Source organism: Neopelma chrysocephalum, unplaced genomic scaffold (genome assembly GCF_003984885.1).
Source record: "Neopelma chrysocephalum unplaced genomic scaffold, ASM398488v2 Primary Assembly neopelma1_97, whole genome shotgun sequence".
Lineage (NCBI taxonomy): Eukaryota > Metazoa > Chordata > Aves > Passeriformes > Pipridae > Neopelma > Neopelma chrysocephalum.
The window spans coordinates 4174576-4198608 of record NW_020897760.1 but is presented as its reverse complement, the minus strand read 5'-3'; the positions used below and the strand labels follow the sequence as shown (position 1 = coordinate 4198608).

General features: G+C 42.0%; 1 long non-coding RNA gene across 3 annotated transcripts; it reads right to left on the bottom strand.

The window, feature by feature from the left end:
* Positions 1 to 6234: 6234 nt before the first annotated feature.
* On the bottom strand, positions 6235 to 23648 carry LOC113972867. Of its 3 annotated transcripts, XR_003536046.1 has the most exons (5): positions 23506 to 23648; positions 22685 to 23040; positions 21004 to 21134; positions 17502 to 17597; positions 6235 to 6475 (listed from the first exon to the last, which is right to left on the bottom strand). It is a non-coding gene; the product is annotated as an uncharacterized LOC113972867 (long non-coding RNA). The 3 variants fall into 3 exon arrangements; XR_003536045.1 differs by lacking the exon at positions 22685 to 23040; XR_003536047.1 differs by lacking the exons at positions 6235 to 6475; positions 22685 to 23040 and adding an exon at positions 14764 to 14925.
* Between the last annotated feature and the right edge of the window lie 385 nt (positions 23649 to 24033).

The window sequence follows — 24033 nt, the reverse complement described above, 5'->3', positions numbered from 1 at the left end:
GAAACAGTTAGGCAGAGTTCACAGAAAAGGAGGGAAGTGGGTCCCTACAGTGCTTGCGCTACCAATCTGTTCCAGAAGCCCCACTTCCTTCTGTGCCACAGGGACAGCAGGCTGGGGAGAGTGAACCTGTCCGTAGCATGTTCCCCTCCTCCCGAATCAGTGGTTCCTTGTCTCCCTTCTGCATTGGAGGAGGGTGTTGCCTCAGCGTTAGCACAGCAGAAATGCAGTGTTATTCTTACCAGCAGTGCTGTGCAGAGGGTGGAGAGGAAACTTTTTGTCTCGTTTAGTGTTTCCTCTGTCTTTGCTTTCACAGAATCTTGACGTTTTGGAAAGTATGCCTTCTTCCTTTTCTATGACCCCTAAATCCTCCAACAGAGAACTGGGAAAAGCAGAGCCTGTAGAACTTCATAGGCTCTCTGTGTGCTCTTGTAGAATTGTAGTAAAACACCTTGATTACTCCAAATATCCAGCTCCTACAAAACTGGAGTAAATTGTCAGGAAGTACATGGGATCCATTCCATTCAACAAGCTTTCTCTGGACAGATATGCCCTATTTGCCTGACTTAGGCTTCAAAAGGTCCTTTGTCTTTTCTTTTGAACTGTGGAGCAGCTATTCCAAGTGGCAGTGCTGTAGCTATGACAGCTTGAGGATATTCCACAAATAATCAAAAACATGATCCCTTCCCACAAACTGATCATTCCAAAGCATCTTTAAAGCTATGTTGTAAAACAGTGTAATGACTTTATATAACTATAAAGTCTCTGCTAGGATTTCCTTAAGAAACAAACTAATTTTATTGTTAAGGCCCATGGACCTTGACATCATACCAGCAATTCACTTCTCCAAGGACTTATTCTCTGTAGCCGTTCACACCACAGCTCTGAATTAACTTCTAAGACCAGAGCTTGAAGGCAGTAAACAACTTTAACCTTTTCTTGACCCCAGACACATCTCTCAAACAGGAGTTCAGTAAATGCATAAATTTCACTTCAACCCATGTGCAGACATTCTGAGAACTAATTCATTCTTCATTTTCTGAGTTTTAAGAAAATTTTTATACTAATAAATGGGCAAGTGTTACAGCACTTGTTCCAAAGAGCCATCAGATAAGGTTAGTCCTCTGCTGAGTGTAGCTCCTTATGAAAGGCGAGCCCCAGAGAGAAAGAACATCAGAGAAAAGCAGAAATGGGAGAGACCTGTAATCCCAACAGAATGAATCCTGGCAGCCATGAGGTCTGTTGGGTCATCTGAAGAGCACACTCCAGCAAATACATATTCTTCCAACTAAATCTCCACAGCAGCAGCTGTGTATCAGACCTCAGACCTCATCTTCTAATGCTTGTGCCTTCTGGTATCAATCTCCTATCTGAAGTTTAGGATTCACAGGAACAATCTAGAAGATGGAGAATTTTTGCATCTTTAAAACACCAGAGTCTCTTACCCAAGTATCTTTAAGGATGTGACTGTAAATATTGTAAAGTCCTGTGATTTTATGAAAATATTTGGTGTATCTGTTTAAAGTCCCAATTCTGGAAATGGTCTAAATACAAATTGGCTTTAAACCTTTTTAATAGAAATTTTGAGTCTTCCTGGTTAGGTAAAACATTAATTCTTAAAGATCAACCAGAGACAAATAAAGATAATTTGTTCCCATTTAGTATTTTATTTAAAAAATGATTCTCCATTTGATCTAATAAATAGTGAGGAGTCATGACTTTCAAATTTTTGGGATTGCCAGTACAGTAACCAAATGTCCTATCACCACATATTGAACCTGCCCAAGGAATCCTCCTCAGTTCAAGGAATTATTAAACCTATTTTTTCAGTAGGTTTCTCCACATCACACAGGGCTGCACATAATCAATATTTCACTTCCATACCACAGATTGCCCCCTCCAGAGGGCCAGAATTCCCCATGGCAGTTATCCTATCTTAAAGCAAATCCCCAGCGTCTTGCAGCTCTCTTGACTAAGGCAGCTGTGTATACCCCGCCTGGATCTGGCCCAGATGCCTTATTTCTATTGCATGAGATGATTAATTATGTGGTTTTTCTTCTGTTTGTCTGATAGACGCTGAGGTAAGAGAGTGATGGTTGCTTAGTGCACTATTATTAAAAAGCTGCTTTTGATAGCCCTGAACAGGCTTGAGTTGTGTGCTACAGCTAATCATAAAGCTGCTTGCTTGGAAATGTAATGCTTGTTAATACTATACTGTACTTTTATAAGTAAACGAATTTTTGATTGGCTAGAGTTTAACTATAATCAGTAATTAAGGGTCAGCCATCCAGTAAACTCATTAGTTTACACCAATTACATTTGGTATAGTAACTAATGATTTCAGGGATCAAGCCATTTATTTCTAAGCTTTCAAAGTATAATTATTGTGTAAATCAGATAGAGTGTAAATCTTTTCCATACGTTTTGGTTGGTAATTGAGAAATAAAATGGTTTCCAAATGTATTCTCTGTCCAGTTTTTGTTCTGCAGTAGATCTCTCTGGGGACTCTTTAAAGTATATGGAAAAGGTGATGTCAACAGAAGTGTACGCTGGGCAAACTGAGACAGGATTAATTAATAGAGATGAAAGAGAAAAGCCAGCCCCTTGCAAATCGTGGTCCAGGCCTCAACTTGGACATCACACCTTAAATGACAGTTTACAATCTTAAGCATGAGTCACACAAATTGACAAGTATTCAAAATAGAAGAGAATTAAAAATCCTTTCTGTTTAATGTATAAAGGCCTTTCCAATATGCAGTCTTTAAGATGGTGTAATCTCTGGAGCCTTTTGCTTTGAAGTTTAATATGTAGCTCCTCACATCCACATAACATTTTCAACACATTAAACAAATTAGTCTCTGGTTACAGAAGTTTTTAGACATTTACAAGTTGCCGTTTAACTAAATTTAATATGTGCCAGCGAAGTTGCTCATACACTTGTTCATTTAGAAAAATGCACTTTTCGAATGATTAATAAATAAACCAGCCTTTCCTATGCCTTCAACTTTGGTGTTTATTTGAAAGCAATCTACTTTAAAAAGACATTAATATCCCTAGAATTATTATTAGAATAATTGCTTTTACTCTTCTTGGAACACACATTTTTTCTCATTTCCCTTCAGCACAGACAGCTTTTGACTCAGATATAAACTTCCTATTATTATTCCCCACTCCCCACCCCAAAAATGAAGAATAGGAATTATACACTTTTCACTAAGGAATAATTAATTTGTCTCAAGTATTAGAACAGAGAATTGTAGGATGACTTTGAATGGTAGTCTCTAAGGAATAGCATTGTTTGTTCTCTTCGGTCTTTAATGAGCTTTAGTAAATGGCCAGGAAAAATTACCTTCTTTCTGTAATATGAGAGAAGGGAAGAATGAAGGAAGCTATAGAATCCCTAGGAGAAAGATGAGCAGACACACACACACAGCCCCCTGTACCACATTGCTTCCAATGGTTAGTGTTCTCCTTTGGAACTGAGCACTAGAGCTTGAGTTTTCCATTACGGTAAAACATATAACGTCCCTAACATTTTTGTAGGAGAAAAAATTCCTGTATGTCTCCCACACACTGACAGTGTCTGGCTTATGTTGGGGGACAACTGCCTATAGCTGAGCTCTGGAAGTCATTCTGGCTTCCTCTGCTTTGGCATTGACTTTGTCTTTTAAGATTTCTTAGTCTATTTTTGTTGCATTTCCACCTTGAAAAGCAATTTCCGTTATAGTGCCCCAGCCTGCTGCCCTGTCTTTTAAGACTTCTTTTCCCTCCACCACATATTTGCTGCCACTGCTTTCCAGAATGATAACTGAGGCAGCAGTGGCAGGTGCTTGTTTCAGCTATGACTACAAGCCCATTGCCATGGATAACAGAATACACTTCAGGAACACCTTTTCCACCCCTTCCCTCCCACCCAGTCTCCACACATGTCCTCACTACCTAGTCTCATATCAAGTCAGTGGTACTGAGGCAGCTGCCATTGCTGCTCTGGGGTATTGAGCGAGCTGACCCACAGCAGTCAAGAGAGACCAGCACAGTTCTAAAAGGATCTTGTCAAGCAGGGTATCTCTCCAGTCCATCCTGTTGAAGTTGTTCCAGTTTGTATGGAATAATTAAATACTAAAAGGATTGCCCTGTGTGCTTGCTCTCAAAGCATTGCTGAAAGCAAGAAGCCCGGGGTTTGTTACCCTCTTTCAGGGAACACTTCCATACTTTGTGTTAAGTATTGACTGGGGCAGGCCCTGGCAGACGTGCTTTCCCTGTTCCAGGTGAGTGCCTCCACTACAAGGCTGACAAGTCAAGCTCAAGCTTTCCCACTTGAAGAAAGGACTCAGGTCACCCTCCTTACAGAAGAGTAGATAATGTCTTGGGTAAGGTGCTAATTCAGGGCACAAGAGATTCAAGATCAAATTGCCTCAGGCAGAGGCTGAATACAAGTCTTGGCTAAATTGCACCAGCCGGGAGATTGAACCGCAAAAGCTTGGGAGAGGAAGAGAGGCACAGGAGCAAGGAGGAGAGACGTGCAGAAGGTGACAGCACTGTCATTATTTCATGAGAAAAACCTGGCACAGATGTCCAGTTCCTAGAAAGCAGCAGAGCAAGTGTGGTAAGTAGGTAAAGCAACACACGGTGTTACAACACCTTAGTCTGATTGTGGCTTTGGATCATGGGAGGCACTCTCATGGCAGACATCAGATTTCTGACTAGAGTTCAGGGTCACGAGGGATGTGAAGAGAGATGATGAAAGTGGGGAGAGCTGCCTGGACCCATCCCAGACATTTAGGGAAAAGATAAAAGTAAAAAGCTGCTGCCAAAGTAAAAATAATTTCTCTCTATCACAGGCTCTCTTCAGTGCAATTGTTAGAGAGGAATAAGTGGAGAAAGATGTTTGAAAGATAGATAGGAGACAGTGAGAACAGGACTAGTAAGTGAGGCAGAAATGTTGGAAAGAAGACAAAGAGGAAGAAACATCAGAAAGCAACAGGAGGATTGGACAAAGAAAAAGGAAAATCCATAACTTACCAAGATGCTTCACCTCTCATTGCTTCAATCTTCTGGCAATAAAATAATAACAGTAAGAGAACCACAGAGCATTTCAGTGACTTTGAAGCCCATAAATATTTAGGAGACAGTTAAGTGTCCTAGTGATCAAGATTGTGTTAAGAAGAAAGCAGGAAAATTTAAGAGAATGTTCTGACATGTCTAAAGCAGTGCTATCAGGGAGAAGAAAAGGAACAGGACTTATGTGCTTAATTTTGTATGTGTAACTGAGTATTAAAATCCACACCCAAGCACACTGGTGCTTAGTAGAAAAAATTGGGCCTGTTTCAAACCAGTAAGAACACATGGTTTAAGGCATACAGTCGCTCTTTCTTCACTAACAACCCACTGTGACTCCTATAATTTATTCCTCCCAAGATTCATTTGAACATCTGCAGTATCATTATTTGAGTTTGTTATACTATTAGCTTTAAAATTTTATAAGCCATACAGTAGGATAGGTGACAAGTTGAAAAGTTAAGGAGGGTTAATTTAGAAGTTTTAAAGCGAAGCTATTTTTGAGTTATACAAGTAAAAAAAAGCATCTGAATCCAAACCTCCATGGTTACATTTAAGTAACTCAGAAACTGCTGAAAGGATTTTCTTCGAACTTCACTCAAGACAAATCCCTCTGGGCTAAGACCAAGCATGAGAATTTAACTCAAAAGGTGATTGTTGTCTGAAGGGAGTTTTCTTTTTCCTTTTTTTTTCCCTCCCCTCCCCTCGTTTTGCTTGTTTTGTTTTCAATGTTCCAAAAAAAAAAATAGCACTGAAAAAAAAAAAGATGTGGAGTGTAACTGTTTCATATCCATTTTACCATTATAATAAGAAAAATGCTGCTCATAAACTACCTTTTTATTAAAACCAGACCCCCTGCTTTGCCTTTAGCCATTACTAGCAGTCTTGGTACCCACCTCTACCAGGCATTGGATAATGCTGTAACTGGTGGCTCAACAGAGAAGTATCAAGCTGTACTCTCAGCCCCATCTGCAGCTTCTCTGCATGCTTCAGGAGCTCTGTGCTCCTGAGGATTCCCCTTAAGAGGAAGTCTTAGGAGAGCAGACAATCAGCAGCTCTACAGCACTCTTCCCTTTGCTTCCCATCCCCAGTTCATAGGAGGTGAAGCATATTCTATACCTGTAGAGTGACCCAAACAATATGTTGATTTCTCACTGGTCTGGGATTTGGAAGGCAGGAAAGATAGCTGTAGTCATGCTTTTCTCAGCTCACTGACTGTTAACTTGGGGCATCTGGCACCATCATTCATTCTTGCCCTTCCCTTGCTGCGGCCAAGGGACTCACCTAGTTGTGTAGCTGAAGGAACCCCTGTAAAGGCAGAACCTGAACAATGAAGATGGAAATGTCTATCTTCTTTCTCAACATCCTTGAAGTCAGTCCTCTTTCATATCAGCATCATGGGTCCTGGTAGCCTGATTGTCTGGATTAAGAAAAAAGAGTGTAGATTTTTTTTTCCCATCCTCTTGATTTCAACTTTCTACCACATTTTGGTTTCTACAAATTGTCCCAGGGCAGACAAGAGCCTTTCCCTCCCCCTCCTACCAGGCTTGTTTTTGATTCTCTGGCAGCACGTCCCATAGTTATTCACTCATTTGTTTGTTTGTTTTTCCATTTGCAACTTTTGCCCCCTCCAAAGAGCTGGCTTGCCCAGGGAAATTACAGTAACTTATTTAATTTCAAATGCATTCAAAAAGGCATTTTAATTGTTTCTTTTCATTTAGAGCAGCATCCAGATTTGGAATTTGTGAAAAACTGAAGGAGAAGGTTTGGAATACATTTGCTGAAATAATTCACCACATTTAACCTAGGCAACTCAGATATATGCGGAAACAGCTTCCCTTGCCTATCTTCCATATACATGACCTGGATTAAAAACTGCTTTGGGCAAGGGCCAACTCATTGTTTGTGGCCCTAACACAATGTGGCTTGCAAAATGTGGCAATACTGTAATACCTAGGGATTTGTTTCAGGAGATCCTGATTTTGGAACCAAAATATATGTTTCCTGATAACTGCTAACTGAACAGTGGGAAATACAGCTGAAATGAGCATAGAGAAGAGCATCAGGAATTCAAAGTCTGAAATTCAGTTCTCCTTTATTTTAATTTTAGGGAAATCTACTGTGGCAAAAGAAAGAGGCCTTAGTGTGGGTATGAGGATGTGGTAGCCTACAGAGGGAGGCAAATTTTGGCAAACATCAGAAAAAAATCAAGAAAATTTTTAAAAATTCAAGTCACAATATTTAAACAATCAGAAAGCTTTTTCATTCATAAATGTCCCATCTACTCTGTACCACCAAACTTCTGGGGTATCATTTTTCAGTCAGCACTTGGCAGTCAGCACTTTAAGCTGTCTGCTGCTATCTCATTCATACAGCTTTTTCATTGCAGGTCAATATTATCTGACTAGGTTCAGATTAAATCTTAATATACCGTTCATCTGAAAAAAACCCACTCCAAGCACATTGAAAAATTGCAAACATAAACAGTACAGTTTCCATGGATGAGGACATATTAAAATGTATTCTAAAGGAAGAGCAGAAGGAAAAAGAGGAATGTGAAGTTATGATCATAGAGGAGAATGCCCTTTTTCAGCTGGGATTTTATGTAAGAAGGAGAATGAATGAAGCACAGAGAAAAAAGCTCGGTCTCCTCACTGCTGCTTCTCTAGCAAAGAAGATTTTCACATCAGCCACAGTAAAATCAGACAGAAGAATAGCAGATCTGAATATTGTATGGGAAGATGGGAAATGAGGAAGAGTTCAGCGCAGTTCAAAGATGGCAAGGTATAGTGAAGGCAAATGGAAAGAGGTGAAACTGGAAGAGAGGAGCTGATGGAACCTAATAGGAAGACACAAGTTTAATTAATAAAGACAGGTAGAGAAAACTGAACAAAGAAGATTAATTTAAAATGTCAAAATATACCTTTAGTTGTGGCTGCTAAGGTAAAAATAAAGGTAACATATGTAGAAAGCCCATGAAAATTGAGGGGTGCAAGACTGGGTTCAAGGATGGGAGTGCTGAGAAGATCTGAGGCTACAGAGAAGCTCCTCTAAGAGATGACAGCACTGTCTCTAGTGTTTATTGCTGCCTTCCAAATACCCAACATACTGCTCCATTAGCAAAAGAGATCACAAATCACCTCCTAATCTGTTTAAATTAATCCTGCCAGATTCATTTCACCTGGTGATGAACATGGATATGAGCTAACCAGGCTGGCTTTACTTGTAGTGCATTAGGGAATGCTTGCTTGGCCTCTTCTGATGGCAGAGATATGGGGAGGGACCAGAGGCAAGCAGCAAGCTGTGGTGTGGTTTTCAGCCAGTAAATGGTGTCTAAAGGCAGCGGGGAGGATATTTATTTGGTCTAGGAGAACACATGAACATGTAAGACTGGAATCAATACAGATGTGTGGAAGGATGCAAATTTCTTAAGTTGAATGAAACTCAAGGAAAAAGTTATCATCAGCAAATCAGCAAGAAAAATTCATCTCTCTACATCCCACTGATATGAGTAAGGTACACTTGCATCAAGTGAATTGGTACAGTTAGGAAGCACACCAAAAACTGAGCATATCCTTAATTTACCTCTATTATCCAGAGCGGTTCTGTTCTCCAAGATAGGTAGATCATGGGAAGTTTGTTTCGCTTCAGCTATTGTTGTAACAACTCAAAGACAGAGACCAAGAATTTTGGTTCTGAAAGTGTAGAGATTTTAGAAACATTAAAATAAGATGAAACTGAAACATGGAAATATTCTCTGTAGTCCACCCTATGTTGTTCCCTGTAATTATAGCTGAGAATCACAAATCAACATTTTGTTGAGAGGCCACCCCTTCTGTATTTTTAGAGGGACTGAAGCTCTAAAACCTTTGCCATTACTTTTATATCTATCTTCTGTGTTATCATTTATATTGAGGCTCTTAATATTTGACTCAGTAGGCCTTATGTTGTTTAGTTCTCCACCACTTATCTCCTTATGTTGGGTGCCTATCATTCATGTTTCTGTAAAGTTCAGCTGAAACCAGTAGTTCATGTTACTGGCACTTTGCATTGCAAAAATTGAGAAGTAGAATTTGCAATCCAAGTCATTCACAGAACATTCTTATACAGCACATAATTTGCCAACAGCTAAATTAATCTTGCTGCACAATGTGAGGCTGTGTACATGTGGTTTTTGATACAAAAGGGTCCAGTGAAATCAATGGTATAGGCATCATATTAACTCAGAACCAGCTTTTTCATGTCCATGAAGCTTAGTCATGTGCTTGCTAATTTAGAACTCAAAGGTAAGCAAGAATCTCAGCTCTCCTTTTTAAACAGTGTGAATTTTCAATCCAATTTACCTTGCGTAGATGAAAACATAAATCAGTAGCTGGTCTCCGCTGCACATACTAATTTAATGAACTGGGGCTTTGACCACATGTGTATTTACACTTTGGGAACCTGAAGACCTTTCCATCTATACTGCATTAGGTTTGGATGCATGCCAAAGAACTATCTATAATCTGAAGGGAGGGGGGAAAGGCAGTCTGGCCCACCAGTTAGCACCAGGGTCTAGAACAAGGGTATGAGACAGGTCAGTGGTCAAGCACCATCCATAACCTCCAACCAGTGATCAGTGGAAGTAATGCAAGTGCTGCTGCAGTATCACCACGCTCCAGAAAGAAGCCCCAAAGTATGACCCAGGACAATGTTTGGGGTCACCACAGCTTAGCTGGAAAGGGTTGTATCCAGTACAACATGGATGATCTGGAAGAAAGCTCCAAGAAGAGGGTGACACAAAAGTTTCCTCAGATCTACATTTTAGCTCATTGCTTGTTGTACTACAAAACAAACCACATTTGGGGGTTTTGTCTAGTAGGTTTTCAAAAAAGGTGTGTAATGAAAAGTCTGTCAGAATGCAAAATGAAGTTTATAATAAACAGACAGAGAATAAATATTCATGCACAACCATCAAGCCTGCTTTGGCACCAGTCACATTGGGTGACTTCTGTTGACTTGACAAGACTGTGACCTGAAACACAGACTCCAAAACGGCAGTGTCTCCTCAGCTCCCGTCTGCTCTTTGCCTTGTCCCAACGACCATTGACCCAGAGGGATGAAGCCTCGCACTAATCATTCTCAGACCTCAATGTGAGTCCATTCATCAACAGCTCCCTTCTGCTGAACTAGTCTAAACCAATTCTCTTCACACACTTGTCCAGGCAACACGTCCACTCCCCGGTTGTTTCAGATGTGCAAAATAGTGAAAATAGACTTCTCTGAGCAGATGTTCCTGAGCATATAATCTCAAAAACATGACTACAAACGTCAGGTGTCTTTGGCTTCACAGAGAAGGCTGAGGTAAAGCTGGGAAAAAGCAGAATAAAGGCAATGGGTAGGGGTAGAGTATAGAAAAACAAAATGTTGCTGGAACATCAGTTCATCATAGATTGCAAGACACATTCGGATAGTGCTTCTACTGGTCAACTCTGGTTATGGTTAGACTCCTCCCTCTACTCTAATACCAGAATTAAAGCTGTCAGATTTTGTCTAGGTGCCAAAGGAGAAAGGAAATGATATTAACCATCTCTGTTAATCTGAACAACAGAATTAGTAATGATCTTTACACTTGAAATTTATTTAAAAAGTGTATTTAGCTTAGCTTATCAGATCACACTTATTAAAAAATCAAAAATGAGAAGTTCTGTGATGTGAGAACAAGTTACACTGAGAATGAAAAAGTCAGCACATCCCCAGCCTATGGGATGGGGGGGCCATCTGCTAACAACATTTAGGAAACATAGTTTGAGTGGAAAGTTCCCCTTCCAGCCTCAGGCTTTGTTAAGAGTAATTGAGTTTAGCTCTTAAGATCTTGTTCTATCCATAACTCTAGTTCAGAGCACCTCAAATCTAAGCCTTGCCAAGGACCCCAGTGCACTGCCATCAAAAGAGGGTAGTCCTGTATGCTGGGGTCTCTTGGTGGAGTCATGCTGAAAGCAAAATAACTTTGCACAGGCACAGGAATTCCTGCTGTCAGGTTCCAGATCATAGTATAAATAAAGCTTGTCCAGAAAACACACACACAGGTTTTCTGCCTTGATGAAAAGCCAGCAGAAACAATTTGATTATATTTCTTTCTCTCTTAGCTACACAAGTGTCATTATTTTTGCATATTTTCATTATGCAAAGTCACATTGGACCCAACAGTGTAAGTATCCCCTTCATTCTGCTGGTGTTTGGCTTCTTATTAGAAATGTTATCAGAAGGTAAACACAATGCACAGGAAGGTTTGCTGCAGAGTAACGAGGTTTTAATACCATACCACACCATGTCGACAACTCAGAAATGTTTTAACAGGGTAAAACTATTTTTGGTAATTACAAAGAAGCTGAAAGGAAAAGCATCCCCTCAAGCTGACAACATACATTTTATACAGAAAGAGACAAGATATGAGACCATGAAAATTGCACAGACACAAATATTTGAGATGTAACTGAGAGGCAGAAAAAATATATTAAAATGATCATTGATTGAGCAACATGGAAAGAATTCTCTCAGCAGGAAAAACCAGCTTTTTGCACGTCTCCGAGAAAGCACAACAGACACAGTTCTTGTGACAATACATAACACTTCCACCTGAAATTTTACAGCCACTTTTAGATATTGATGCCTGTCTCTTTTGATATAGCTATTATTGCTTTTTTTTTTACACATAGAGAAACCAGGTTTCCAGAATGACTAAGAGACTTTCTTAAGGTCAAACAGTAAGTCAGGGACAAAGACTAGTTCCCCCCAATCTTATCCTTAATCTACCCCATTAACAAATTGTACAGCCATGAAAAACAATCTCTTCCCTGTGAAAAGGCAGGTTTTGTGAGGAGGATAACAAGTTCCACCTGTCTCTCCAGCTGATATTAGCAATAGTGAAAATTTCATTTTGCAGAAAAACTGCCGATGCAGCACTTGTAAAAAAACTCCAAATTCATGTGCAGATCAGAAAGTGCCGGCGCGCTTTCAACAGCTGCAGCTACCACACACTTGGAGAGAGTCATTTGAACTCATCAGATCTGACTCTGGGACAGACAGCAAAGCCCAGATGGCTCGGCTGTACACAAAGCCCTCCTGCTCACGCGGGGTGCAGCATCGCATGGTTGGGGCCCCACAGATTTGCGTGGGCCCCAGGTTAGGATGGGAGAGAGCAGTGCCGCAGCCCCACCGGCCCTCCCGCAATGGAGGACGCTGACAGGACATATGCACATGCAAGTGTTTAAATAGTTGTTGTTGGGGACTACAGGAAAGCCTACAATAGACATTTTGCCTTGGGATGTTTTCTCTACTCGGTTGCAAAAAAAAGCAATAAGAATACATGCTACCCTGAAGGCCTTTCCTCTGCTTAACCAGCCCCTTTATTATTACCCAGCTTCTCTCAGAACGTACCCTTTCTCCTGACAAGCCTGTACTGCTCCAAAGGGCAAAGCTCATGTCTCAGGCAGGGGTTCTCGATGCACACTTTTTCACCTGCCTGACTTCTCTTCACTACAGGTCCGACCCAGATGGATTTGAGGGTGTTTGCCCACAGGCCATATAAAGCTGGCCCCTACAGCTGGGCCAGGTAACCAACCCATACCCCAGCCCCACTGCCCAACCCGCATGCAAATGGTGCTGGGAGCACCCATTGCACAAGGGTTTTCAGGAGTGCCGGCCATCCACATCCCTGGCAGAAACCAGCTGGAGGAAGCTTGGAAAGCCTGGCTTTTTTATTCTCCAGGATTAAGACTTTGATTAGCTGCTGGCGCAAGACCAAAACTCCATTTGAAATGCTTTAGACAACCCATCTGCACTGGGTTTGGGAGTCTGAGGAGCGCATGCTGTGGCCCGCTCCTCACCCGTGCCAGGCAAAAACAATGGGGAAATCAGGGGGTGAGGACCTGAGTGGGAAGGAGCACCCTGGCCCCAGGCTCTCTGTCGGGGCAATGGGAGCACTCTCACCTCCGCACAGACACACCTCATGCAGACCCTCCAGGCTGCCCCAGGCCCGTACGTCTGCAGCCCATGGGCCTGGCCCAGGGGTCCCTGCCTGCCGTGGAGGTCGCACGCTGCGCCCCGGCAGCCCCGTGCCTGGGGGAACCTGGGCTCTGCTCCTCCTGCACCCGCCGGGGCAGAGCCCACATTCAGCCATGGCTGGGGGCCCTTCACTCCCCTCTCCCTCCCAGACCCTCGTGGTCCTTCATGAGCACCTCATGATAAATTCCATAATTATTCAGCCCTTACTACCAACACTGAAATACATCACTCAGAGCAAGTTAGCCGAGATTCATTAGAATAAAACATCTAGTAGGCACATGTACTTTATTAGCCTCTTACACCAATAGTTTTAATTAGGTACATATTTCACAGCTCTGGAGCTGCTCGAGTGAAGGGCTGCTTTTATCTCTTTTATTTACAGTAACAAGCTATCAAACAAATACCCCCATAATTAAACTCAGATGCAAAAAAACCAAAACCAAAAAACCACAAACAAAGAAAAATTTAATTTTTACCAATGGTGACCTACTCAAGCTCAGGTTTGGTAAGCTTTGGATTTGTAATTGATAAAGGAAATACTCTGCAGCAGGGCAGGGCGCTGGGGCGGGTGTCCCTAGCCCGGCCCTGCCTCCCTGTCACCTTCAGGTGAGGAGGAGAGCACTGCCTCGGATAGAGACCGCCGGGATGAGAAAAGTGATTAAAATCCAGAACGCTGCTAAATTATTGATGAGGAATTTAAATGATGTTATAAAAGAGGGAAATACAGGCGAAAAATGTTACACATTCATGGAATTTTTACTCATGCATAATAATAAGCTGAAAACACTTTAGTTATAATGCTTCCGAAATTAAAGGGAGGGGGGCGGGGGGCTGGCAGGATGCGTTTCTCGGGCCCGCCCGCCCTCCCGCCACTCGGCGATCAAGGGCGCCACCTGGCGGGCGCTGCGGCGAACGGCGCCTGGCGCGGGGCCGCTGCCGGCGGGGCCGGGCGGGAGCCGCCATGGGCCGTGAGGGCCCGCGGGGCTCGGGGGGCTCTGCCCGGGCCCCGGGGCCTTGGGCCGCCGCCACGGGGGCAGCGGACGTGGCTGCGCCAGCCCCACTGGCGGGCGTCACTCCCGCGGCCGCACCCTGCGTTATTTGCTTTCTCACCTGCAGCGCAGACAGGTTTTAACTTCGCAGGTGTTGGCAGAGCCCGCTTGCTTGGCGAGAGCAGCTTAACTGCATGCGTTCGACCGCCTAGTCTGCCTCTAGGGATAATGCTGCCTATGCTGTAAATAAAATATATACATATAATGTTGCAGGGAACAGCCATGTGAGAAGAGCCTCTTTCTGCCACCTGCACACGTGGAGCCCACCCTGCTCCTGGGCAGTGGAGGGGCTGCCTGGGGGTCTGTGTGCTCCTGTCCAAAACCCCACCAAGCTGCCTCCTTGGGAGTAACAGCAGCACTTGGGATCTGAAGAATAAAGTTTCCCCAGGTCAAAGCTGCAAGTGGCATGTACCCCACATTTTTGTCTAAATGTCTACGCAGTCTTTTCTGTAAAGAATTCCCACACTGTCTCTCCAGACTCCATACAGAAGTTCTGTTTGTCTCCTCTAAAGAGTCACGCAACACTTGAGGGTCTCATCTTTAAAGACCTATTTAAGGTGTTACACAATCAGGCAGGCATTTGTATCATCTACCACAAGTTTCACTCATCATTTTCCTCTTCCATGGCAGGGGAAGAAACCTGCAAGTCCATAAAACTGGAATACAGCCTTAGCCACAAAATCTCTCAGACTTGCATATCCCTCTGGCTGAATTCCTTGGGGACATCCCGTACTTCCAGGTGCCTTTCAGTCCGACCAAGCTGGTTTTGGTAGCTCTGCAAAGCAGAGAGCCATCAGCTGATTATAGCGGCAGCAAATAAGGCAAGAACAATCCCAGGCCATTCTGGGCTGTAAAGTCTATACAAATGCTGGAAGTCCTGCTGAATGCTAACTGGCAGCTAGCACCAATTACTGAGTAATGGGCTCTCCACATGCCCCTTTACTTAATAAGTAGACACGGTCTGCACTCACTTTTGGAGCTCAGTTGTCTCTGGTTGTAACACCAACTGAATGCTTTGCAGAGGGCCAGTCTCACAGTGACTAAAGCTCAGATCGTTATAGCAAAGTCTCAACGAAAAGAAAGTGCCACGCTCTTCCCAATTGGACCGGATGAAATAAAGGCTCTTGGACACAGTTCCTAACTAGGAGCCTGCCAGAGCCTAATAATTGCAACATGCTGTGATTCTAAAACAAATGTGTCATGGAGAGATACCCAGACTAATTCCAAAGGAGGTAAATTTGCCTGGGTGAAACTCTTCGTTAGCACAGTGTTATTTCTTCCACGGTTCCAACCGCTTCTGGTCCCTTTCTCTGTGTCACTGCCCAGAGTACATTCGCTATTGTGAGCCATGGATGGCAGCCGTGGTCCCTCTGGGCAAAGCAGTGACATTCAGATCAGAAACAAAAATTTGTCCTTTTTTTTCTCCTTTGCTTCCTATGAAATCTTCATTGACCATATTCTCATTATTCCTTTGCCTGGACAACACTACCTAAAATTTTTGCTGAGTTTTGGGCGCTATGGTTCCTCTACATTTTATATCGCAGGAGAACTGATTCTCTGCCTTTAGCTAGATGGAGATGCAAACCAGGTTTCGCTGAATGCTGAAGTGCCACATTTTCTCCCTAGGTCTTCAAAGGCATATGCCGAAGAGAAGATAACAGAGAAAATCCCTGTGAAATCATGGTGTAAAAAGAAGTTACCGCTAAATAATCCCAAAGCATCTGAGATAGTTTCCACGAAGTAAGCAGGATGGACTCCTAGAACACAGTTCCTATACATCCTTACTAGGAATGTCACACCATTACTTTCACAGCTAACGCCACAAAAGTCTGCTGAAATGTTCAAAGGAACTTTGGTAGGTTTATTTTTCTCTTTGGGAAACGAAATTTATCAATAAAGGCCTCATAAAAAGTAAGAAACTTTGACAATCTTGATTCTCTGCAGGCAGCAATTACATGCAAAATGTTGCCCCCAGTTTATATCCTTTAGCTGTTTTACATTTTTGACACTGGGAGGAGGGCATTTGTAGTCAAGTAGTTAGCATCAGATTATTGTTTAATGAAACCAGCTGCATGAGTGCAATGCCATGACTGAGACTTTTTTATGTGTAAGCAAGTTGGTGAATGCAGAACCATGGTTTCTGCAGCAGCCACGATTTGTACCCCATGTGTTATGGACTATCTGACAGTATTATAGACAGGGAACTATCTCTCTGTGTGCCAGAAGAGAGAAACCAGTCACTGTACTAAAGGCCAACTGAAGTTTTAGGTGCCTCAAAAGACACATTAGATTCCAACTTTGTGGATTTATTACCACACATTAAACTGATGTGGCCATTTTTATCTGAAATTAGTTTCTTCCTAATTTTTTATATACTTGTGCAACAAAGGGAAGTAATGATGACTGTTCCATACACCTTCCCCATCACATATTTTAGTTCTATGCCATGACTTCCTGTTAAATGTAGTTACCAGGAAGGAATTTTCTTCAGTTTTAGTTCTAAAGTGCATGTGGGAGCTGGAAAGAGAACCCACTGACTGCACTAGTTCATTGTGTGAACCAGGCAGTAAATACAGATGTGGAACTCCATATTCATGCCTCAGCATGGGTATCTCTTCAGTGTCGCACCTGCAGGTATTTATATGATCACACTGAAATAAATGCAGCGTGTGTGGGTGTGTAGAGCTGCACCTGTACATATAATGAGACATTCAAAGAAATACACTAAGTTTTGTTGCAATCCCACTTGACAACGTTCTTGTCCAGTTTGTCCTGCATGTTCTGTAGCCTTATTCTTGCTTCTGATGAATCTTTCTCTGGTCTGGGCTGGACTGCCCTATGTACCCATCTGCCTCTCTTATCCCAGGGAAAAAACCCTCCTACTTTGCCACTTCCTCACTGCTTTCATTCAAAAGACCAAATCTTGTGAACCATTTGCCTGCCCAATTTCTGCTGAGCTTGAAGTAGTTGGAACTGAAACTGGGCACAGAAGGCAATTTCCACACCCTTTGGGTCTGCTTATTTGCCTGCTTCATAAAGATCATGTGGGCTTTCCCTGTAAGGCAGCTATTGACTGGCAAATCTTGCTCTGGCACAGAAGTATTACACATCCTGGGATTGGTTTTGAGAGCCCTCTTCCAGCCAGTGAAAGGACACAAACCTAAAACCTCATGGGTTTTGTGCAGTGTAGAGCCTAGTATTTAGTATATTAAAAATACTATTACATCAAAGAGCACAAGGAACACAGACATTCTTCTCCCCAGTTTTCAGAGGAGGAAACTGAGCCAAGATATCTGAGTAAATTGCCCAAGAAGCATCAATTAGGCTAAATCTTGGAACATCCCTACTTACCTGGAATCTCAAGCTGTGAAGTAATTTAAAGCTCCTTAAGACTGAACAAGTACCTGCCAGAATGGTTTGACATTTCATCATCAGTGGTAACTTAGACTACAAGAGAAAACATGAAGAAAATGAAATTACTATTGCTCTGCAAAAGTTCTGAAACCACTGGACAGTGACTTAGAAATATTTGGACTTCGTTCTACTCCACCATAAAGAAATGAAGTCTGGGTATCTGTACAGATTTTAAGAAAATGGGAATAATAAGAAATATAAGTTACTCCTTAACACTTCACAAGCAGACTCAGCATTCCTTAATGGCTAGTGTAGGAGAAAGTACTGCCTAGTCTCTAGACCAAGAGACTGTGAGTAAAGGAACAAATTCCACTCTGATTTTTTTCTCATAATTGGCTAAATCAATCAATCAATCAATCAATCAATCAGTCCATGCCTTAGTTAACACATTTATATCCCAGATAACATCTCAAAATATTTCCTTTTACCAAAGGAGAGGTCCCAGTCACAGATTCTGTTTCCTCTTCTCACGAATCCCATGGATGCTTTGGCAAAAAAGAGATTTGTTTTATGACATTTGACCTTGAGATTAGCTCAGTTGGTTAGAGCATGGTGCTAATGACACCAAGGTTGTGGGTTTGATCCCTGTATGAGCCATTCAAAGAGCAGGACTCAAAGATCCTTGTGGGTCCCTTCCAACTCAGAATATTCTGTGATCATCTGTGATCTACTGTGTTTGTTTTGCTGACATCACAGAGTCAATGAGAACAAGTATTTATACTTCTATTATGCCTTCATTGAACTGAACAAGGTGTTCAACAGGACATTTTAATTATAATCCCACTTCTAACAGCATGAGTAAAGGTGTTTAAAAAACACAATCAAGCATGAAATAGAACAGTAAACATGCCATTTCAATTACAAAATTATGTATAAGCACATCCTTGCACAGCAAAACATTTGAAGACTGCAAGAGATGCTAAAATCCTTGCTGAAACCCTGAGAGGTTTTGTGCACAGCGTTGAAGGAGCCAAAATGCTCTTTCTTCACACTCTTTTGTGCACTTGTGCTGAATTTTTGACTCCAGAGAGAAACTTATGAAGTCCCAAACTGACAATTTTTGCACAGATTTCCATGGAGAAAAAGTAGCCTTGAGCCTTTTTTTTTTTTTTTTGCATTGCAGTGTAACATCAGATGCTTGTTCTGTTTGCAGAGCTCTTTTTCACTTCCCAGCCTGACAGTGCTGAAATTGAAAAGCAAATCATAAAATCATAGAATATGCTGAGTTGGAATGGACCCATGAGGATCGTCGTGTCCAACTTCTTTCTACAGAGGACACCCCAAGAATCACACCATGTGCCTGAGAGTGTTGTCCGAACACTTCTTGAACTCAGACAGGCTTGGTTCAATGTCTTGGCAGATCCTTGTATTGTGATCCAGCCCATCTACCTGTACCAGTAAAGTACTCTCCAGCAGGAATGTAACAGAGAAAATACTGTTCCATGTTTATGGACATATATAGACCCACCAGAAACGCCTGGACATCTGTGGCGCCTCTGGGCACAGCAGGATAGTGGGCTGCCCTGTAAAGTGCTATAATTCCCCCAGGCTGCAAGGAGGGAGAATTTCATGTCTCACTCAACACTGCTATACTGTGGACTTGACCAAGTCCCTGGTTCAGGGAACTGATGCAATACAGTGTTTTACAGTGGACATTCGGGGAACTTCCAAAGCTGCACCCTGGAAACAGCAGGGAAGCTGCCTTCCTGTTGTGAAGACACTCACTCCAGGATCTTTGAGTAAATGATGCCTCAGTTTGGCAAAGTCCACCCTCTCTCTCTCCAGTGAATCAACACACACTGCTTAGAAGAATACAACCAGGTTGTCACAGAAGCCTGACAGTGGTGACAGGCTGCTGGAACTCAGGTCTTTACAGCATTGTAAGCAAAAGGGAACATTGGTGCTTCCAATGGTTAGGGCTGGGGCCAGGACAGGGAGGCCTGTTCTGTCCATGTGGAGGCAAGCATGCAGGGAAAGGGCTGCTGAGGTGGGAAGCTGATGGTCAGGGGCAGATTTGCCAGCTTTCTGCAACTGGATGAGAATGTGGACATCCCTAGATGGGACTTTCCTCTGTTGTTCAGGCAAACTCTTCTCTCCAAACTAGCAGCACAATGCCCTCCTGCTTCTCCAGCATTCTGGAAGCACAGATGAAGCCACAATCGCTTTGCTGCCCTAAATAGTTGCCCGCTTGGCCAATGCGTAGAGCCAGCTCTGATGGCACCTATCAGAAAGACCTGGGCACAGTGCCATCCAAACCTTTTCTTTTCTGCACATCATACCACTGTGCACTCCAGGAGCAGCTGGCAATGTGGTGAATATTCATACTAAAGCATGGCCAAACTACCCCAGCCTATCCTCTGCAGTTTCTCCACACAGCCTCAGTGAGGAGAAAATTGGAACAACTTGCTTTTCTGCCATGCAGATTAGTCTTGAACCAATGCTGTATGGATTAAGCTCCTAAAGACATCTGGAAATCATAATGTGAAATCTGGTGCTATCTCATGATCTGGACTATTATCTTTTCCACAAACTGTACTGTTCTGTTTAATAGACTATGTTATTGTCCATGGTATTGAGTTGTCTTCTAGAAAATTGACCTGGAAATTACTCTGTTTTTGTGATTCGAAATTATTAACTTTCTCAAGAATGTTATGGTCATGATGAAACTTAGATGAACCTGTAAATACAGTGGATAATTAGGTAAGGTATATAAGAATCAATATTTAATAATCTGCCAAACATATACGTAAAAGCATTTAATTGACAGGAAACTACAGGGGCATCTGTAGGTATTTAATAGCACAGACAGCATTAAAAGTTTGACTGCCATCCCGTTTTTGAAATACAATTTGTTATTCTTTCACTAGCCTTTCAGAGCTGAAGGAAGAACTTGGCATATTTTTTCCATTTCTGGAAGAACCTGTCTTTCTCAAAATGCCAGAGCGCCTCATTAGTGGAAGCCTTGGTGAGCTTGTAGATAGCTGGCAGAGGTGTTTTGTTGTGCTTGTTTCCACTTCATTTTTCCCTGCTATTATATGAGTAAGTAGAAGTAAAAGCATAGTTTTCATTGCCTTTAATGGGAGCAGAATCTGCTTTTACTTCATAGCTATTTTCTCTTCTTCTCCTGGCACTACACAGAAATGCAAGTGAGGTGAGATGCAGTGGTGAGGTGACTTGGTGGTGAGGGTTCCAAAAGCCAGCACTAAATGCAGATAACATATTTTTTACAAGTTATGCACATTTACGGGCCCTGACAGAAATTTAAGAGAAACCCTATATGGAGAAGTCATTAACAGATTTAAATTTGGGAAATACAGGAAATAAGGGAAAACTTAAAATTTAAGGCTCACATTTAATGTCTCTCTACTTAAAGCAAATCAGCAAATGGGGTAAGGCTGTGAAGTTCATTAATACCATAAGAAATGAACATGAGACCTACCTGATTCCTGCATCTTCTCCTTGAATGTACCAGTTTTGTTAGAGGAAAGTTGTGTTGCTTTTTCTGTCTTTCAGAACTGCTAGAGCCAGTTCAGGTCCTCCCCAGCTTCTGAATAAATTGGGTTCCAACCTCTACATTTGAACAGATACACGGAAGGTTTTACACTACTTTTTCACCACCAGATATAACTCAGAGCATAATTATAAATTTCGGTCATAAGTTTGTCCTGAGTAGTTATGAGAGGTAAACAATGCATGGTAAGTAAAACATCTCATCGATGAAGAGAACATAATTTTCAGGGTCAGTTTTAGAAAGCCATATGTTTTTATCTATACACTCAACACAGAAACAAGCATAGAGCTTGGCATTTGAAAGATCATATTTCAAACTGAAGCCAATCTTCCTCTGCAATGTGAAGCAGAAACAGCCTCGGTGGAGCAATCTAAGTCTTCCCCGCTCCCTGTCTGGTTCTCTTGTGCACGAGGAAGCTCGATTCTAGAGCAGTCTTAGGGCTGGTCTACCAGTAGGTGTTTGTTTCTCTTCCCCAGGCACCAGTATGCCCAGGGGATGAAACCTGTGCAGGATGACTTCCTGACCACAGCTGATGGGCATGGCCTCTGCAGCCACCAGCCGGGACACGGGGCGCTGCTTCAGGGCTGGGCACCTGGAGCACCAGCCAAGCACACACATGGGGAGGGGTGGAGAGTGGTGACACCAGCTCATCATCAGGCCCAAGGGTTGTCAAGACCCTGTGGGCACAAAGGCAAAGGAAAGTGGAAAGGAGTTAGCTGAGAGATGATACAACTGCTTTGCAGGGCACAGCCACAATGGGAGCTGTAATCACAGAGGAAACAGAGTGTCTGTCTGAAACACTATTTCTGCTTTTTTTGGGTAAATATAGGAACTATGACTTCATGTCTCACACTTCCAGAGACGTACTCACAGGCTTGTTTTCTTCCTTATCAGGGCTCTAAGAAATCCAAAACGTGTCTCTTTATTTCAGTTCTGGCTGGAGGTTAATCTCTAGAAACAAGTAATGTAACATTTCCATCTATCTTTTCTACTCTTTTGGCGGTTTTAATTATACTAATATGCTATGACAATTTAAACAAGACACATCTCAGCTTCTGGCCTGCTCTGTAATGGTTCAGCTGCTACATGTGCTCCAGCATATTTTGCTCAGACAGGCTGCTGCTGGAGGCAAGGGGGAGGCAGAATAGTGCCCTTCTGTCATGAGAGGTTTCATTGCACTGATCATTGTATGTTTGACAGATTCTTTGTCAATGTCAAGTGTCTTTTGTGGTTAAGCCCAGTAAAGCTAAAACAAAAGGTCTCCTAGATATTAGATATATAGTGACATTACTGAATTCACTTGGAGGCAGTAATTTTTTGTCAGCCTATGAAAAGAAAAATGGAGCTAATGGGAAAACAAAAGGAAGATGCTGGCATGCCTTTTTAGCTATTTTTGTTTATGTCAAACATTGTGATTGACATCTGGCCCAGAACACCCCTTCAACCATTGAGCCTGGTGTCATGAAACAGAACAAAGAGAAATTGCCAGCCAAAAAACACCACTGGCTCAGAAAGCACTGCTTTTTGTTTATTTTCTTTTAAGTGTTTCATTTTCAGTAATCAGTATTGTTACACAAAAGTAGTTCACTCACGTGCACCCTCCACTTACTAATTGGACTTTTAAGTTTCCTTGTGTTTGCTTTCTTCCTGCTTGCTTGAATGGCACCGGAGTGCTGGTTTGGTTGGATGACAGTCTGTCATAACAGTGATGTTTGAGGTTAGTGAAAACTGACGTGAAAAATACAATCCACTGGCCTTTAACCGAAATAGCAGCTCTGGTTTTTGTGGAGTTGGCAGGCAGCATTTTTAAACCCCTTTCATGGTGAAGGCAGTTACAACATGTTTCTCTCTGTATCAAGCAGTTCCATCATGAAGTACATTATCTACATCTGTTGTCATATCAGGATATTGCCTCTGAAGAGCAGTTTGCTGTTTCTTATGTGGGCACTGCTCTTTTGAAGTGTCCTGCAAGTGTTAAGGGAATTTCGTGATCAGTCTCCAGGACCAATTCAAATACAAAGCTTTAAAATTTACTGAAGAGTGATTTTAGGGAAATACCAGACCAGAATAGGTCCCACAGACACCCAACACTAAGAAGTCTTTGTCACCACCGTTCTGCAAGTGCTGTAAAATTTCAGAGACTTGGTCAAAATTACATATCAGCATGACGAAATTATTCCTTAAAATTCTAATGTCATCCTGAAAGTACAATGCTTAACATAATAACAAAATAAGACTTTTCAGAAGAAGAGAGTAAGAAAGACAGTCCACCAGCCACTTCCCTTCATACATTTATATGCTGAAATCATGTCAGAACGTTGGTCCTAACAAAAAAGCCTTAATCACTTAAAAAAAATTCTATGGAAGTTGGCCGTTGAATGCACCACATGTGCCAGAGTTAAACATGCTTGCACTGTTTTAACAGAGTACCTTTCAGTATAGAACACTGGGGTGAATTCTTCTGTAGAAGCAGACACTTAACTCCCCTCAGCATTAATAGCAGATATGTTCACACATAGAGTGGAGAATTTCTTTCTCTTTCTTTGCATAGTGCTCTAAAAAGAACTTTGAAGAAATTGAGAAAAACAGAGAGCGCAGTATATTAATTTTAAGGAGATGAAAGCAGTACATGTCATTCCTAAATTTCATGGAAAATGCACAGTTAGTAACAAAGATGAGTAGAAAATTTCAAAATCATTCTGAGCAGCATTAAAATCAGTCTTCCCTGATTTTCTGTTTTCCCCTTCCTTTCAAAGCACATACATTAAACTCATTTTATGCTTATAATATATATAATGATTCTAGACAACATAAGAAGGACACTGGGATTCTTTCTATTTCAACTTATAAAGTGGCAAGCCAATTTATGCAGCTTAAACCATTGCTAAAGAAGATGTATCAAAAATTGCCTGTGATCATTACAAATAACAGCCCGAAATGTTCACAAGAAGCTGTTTG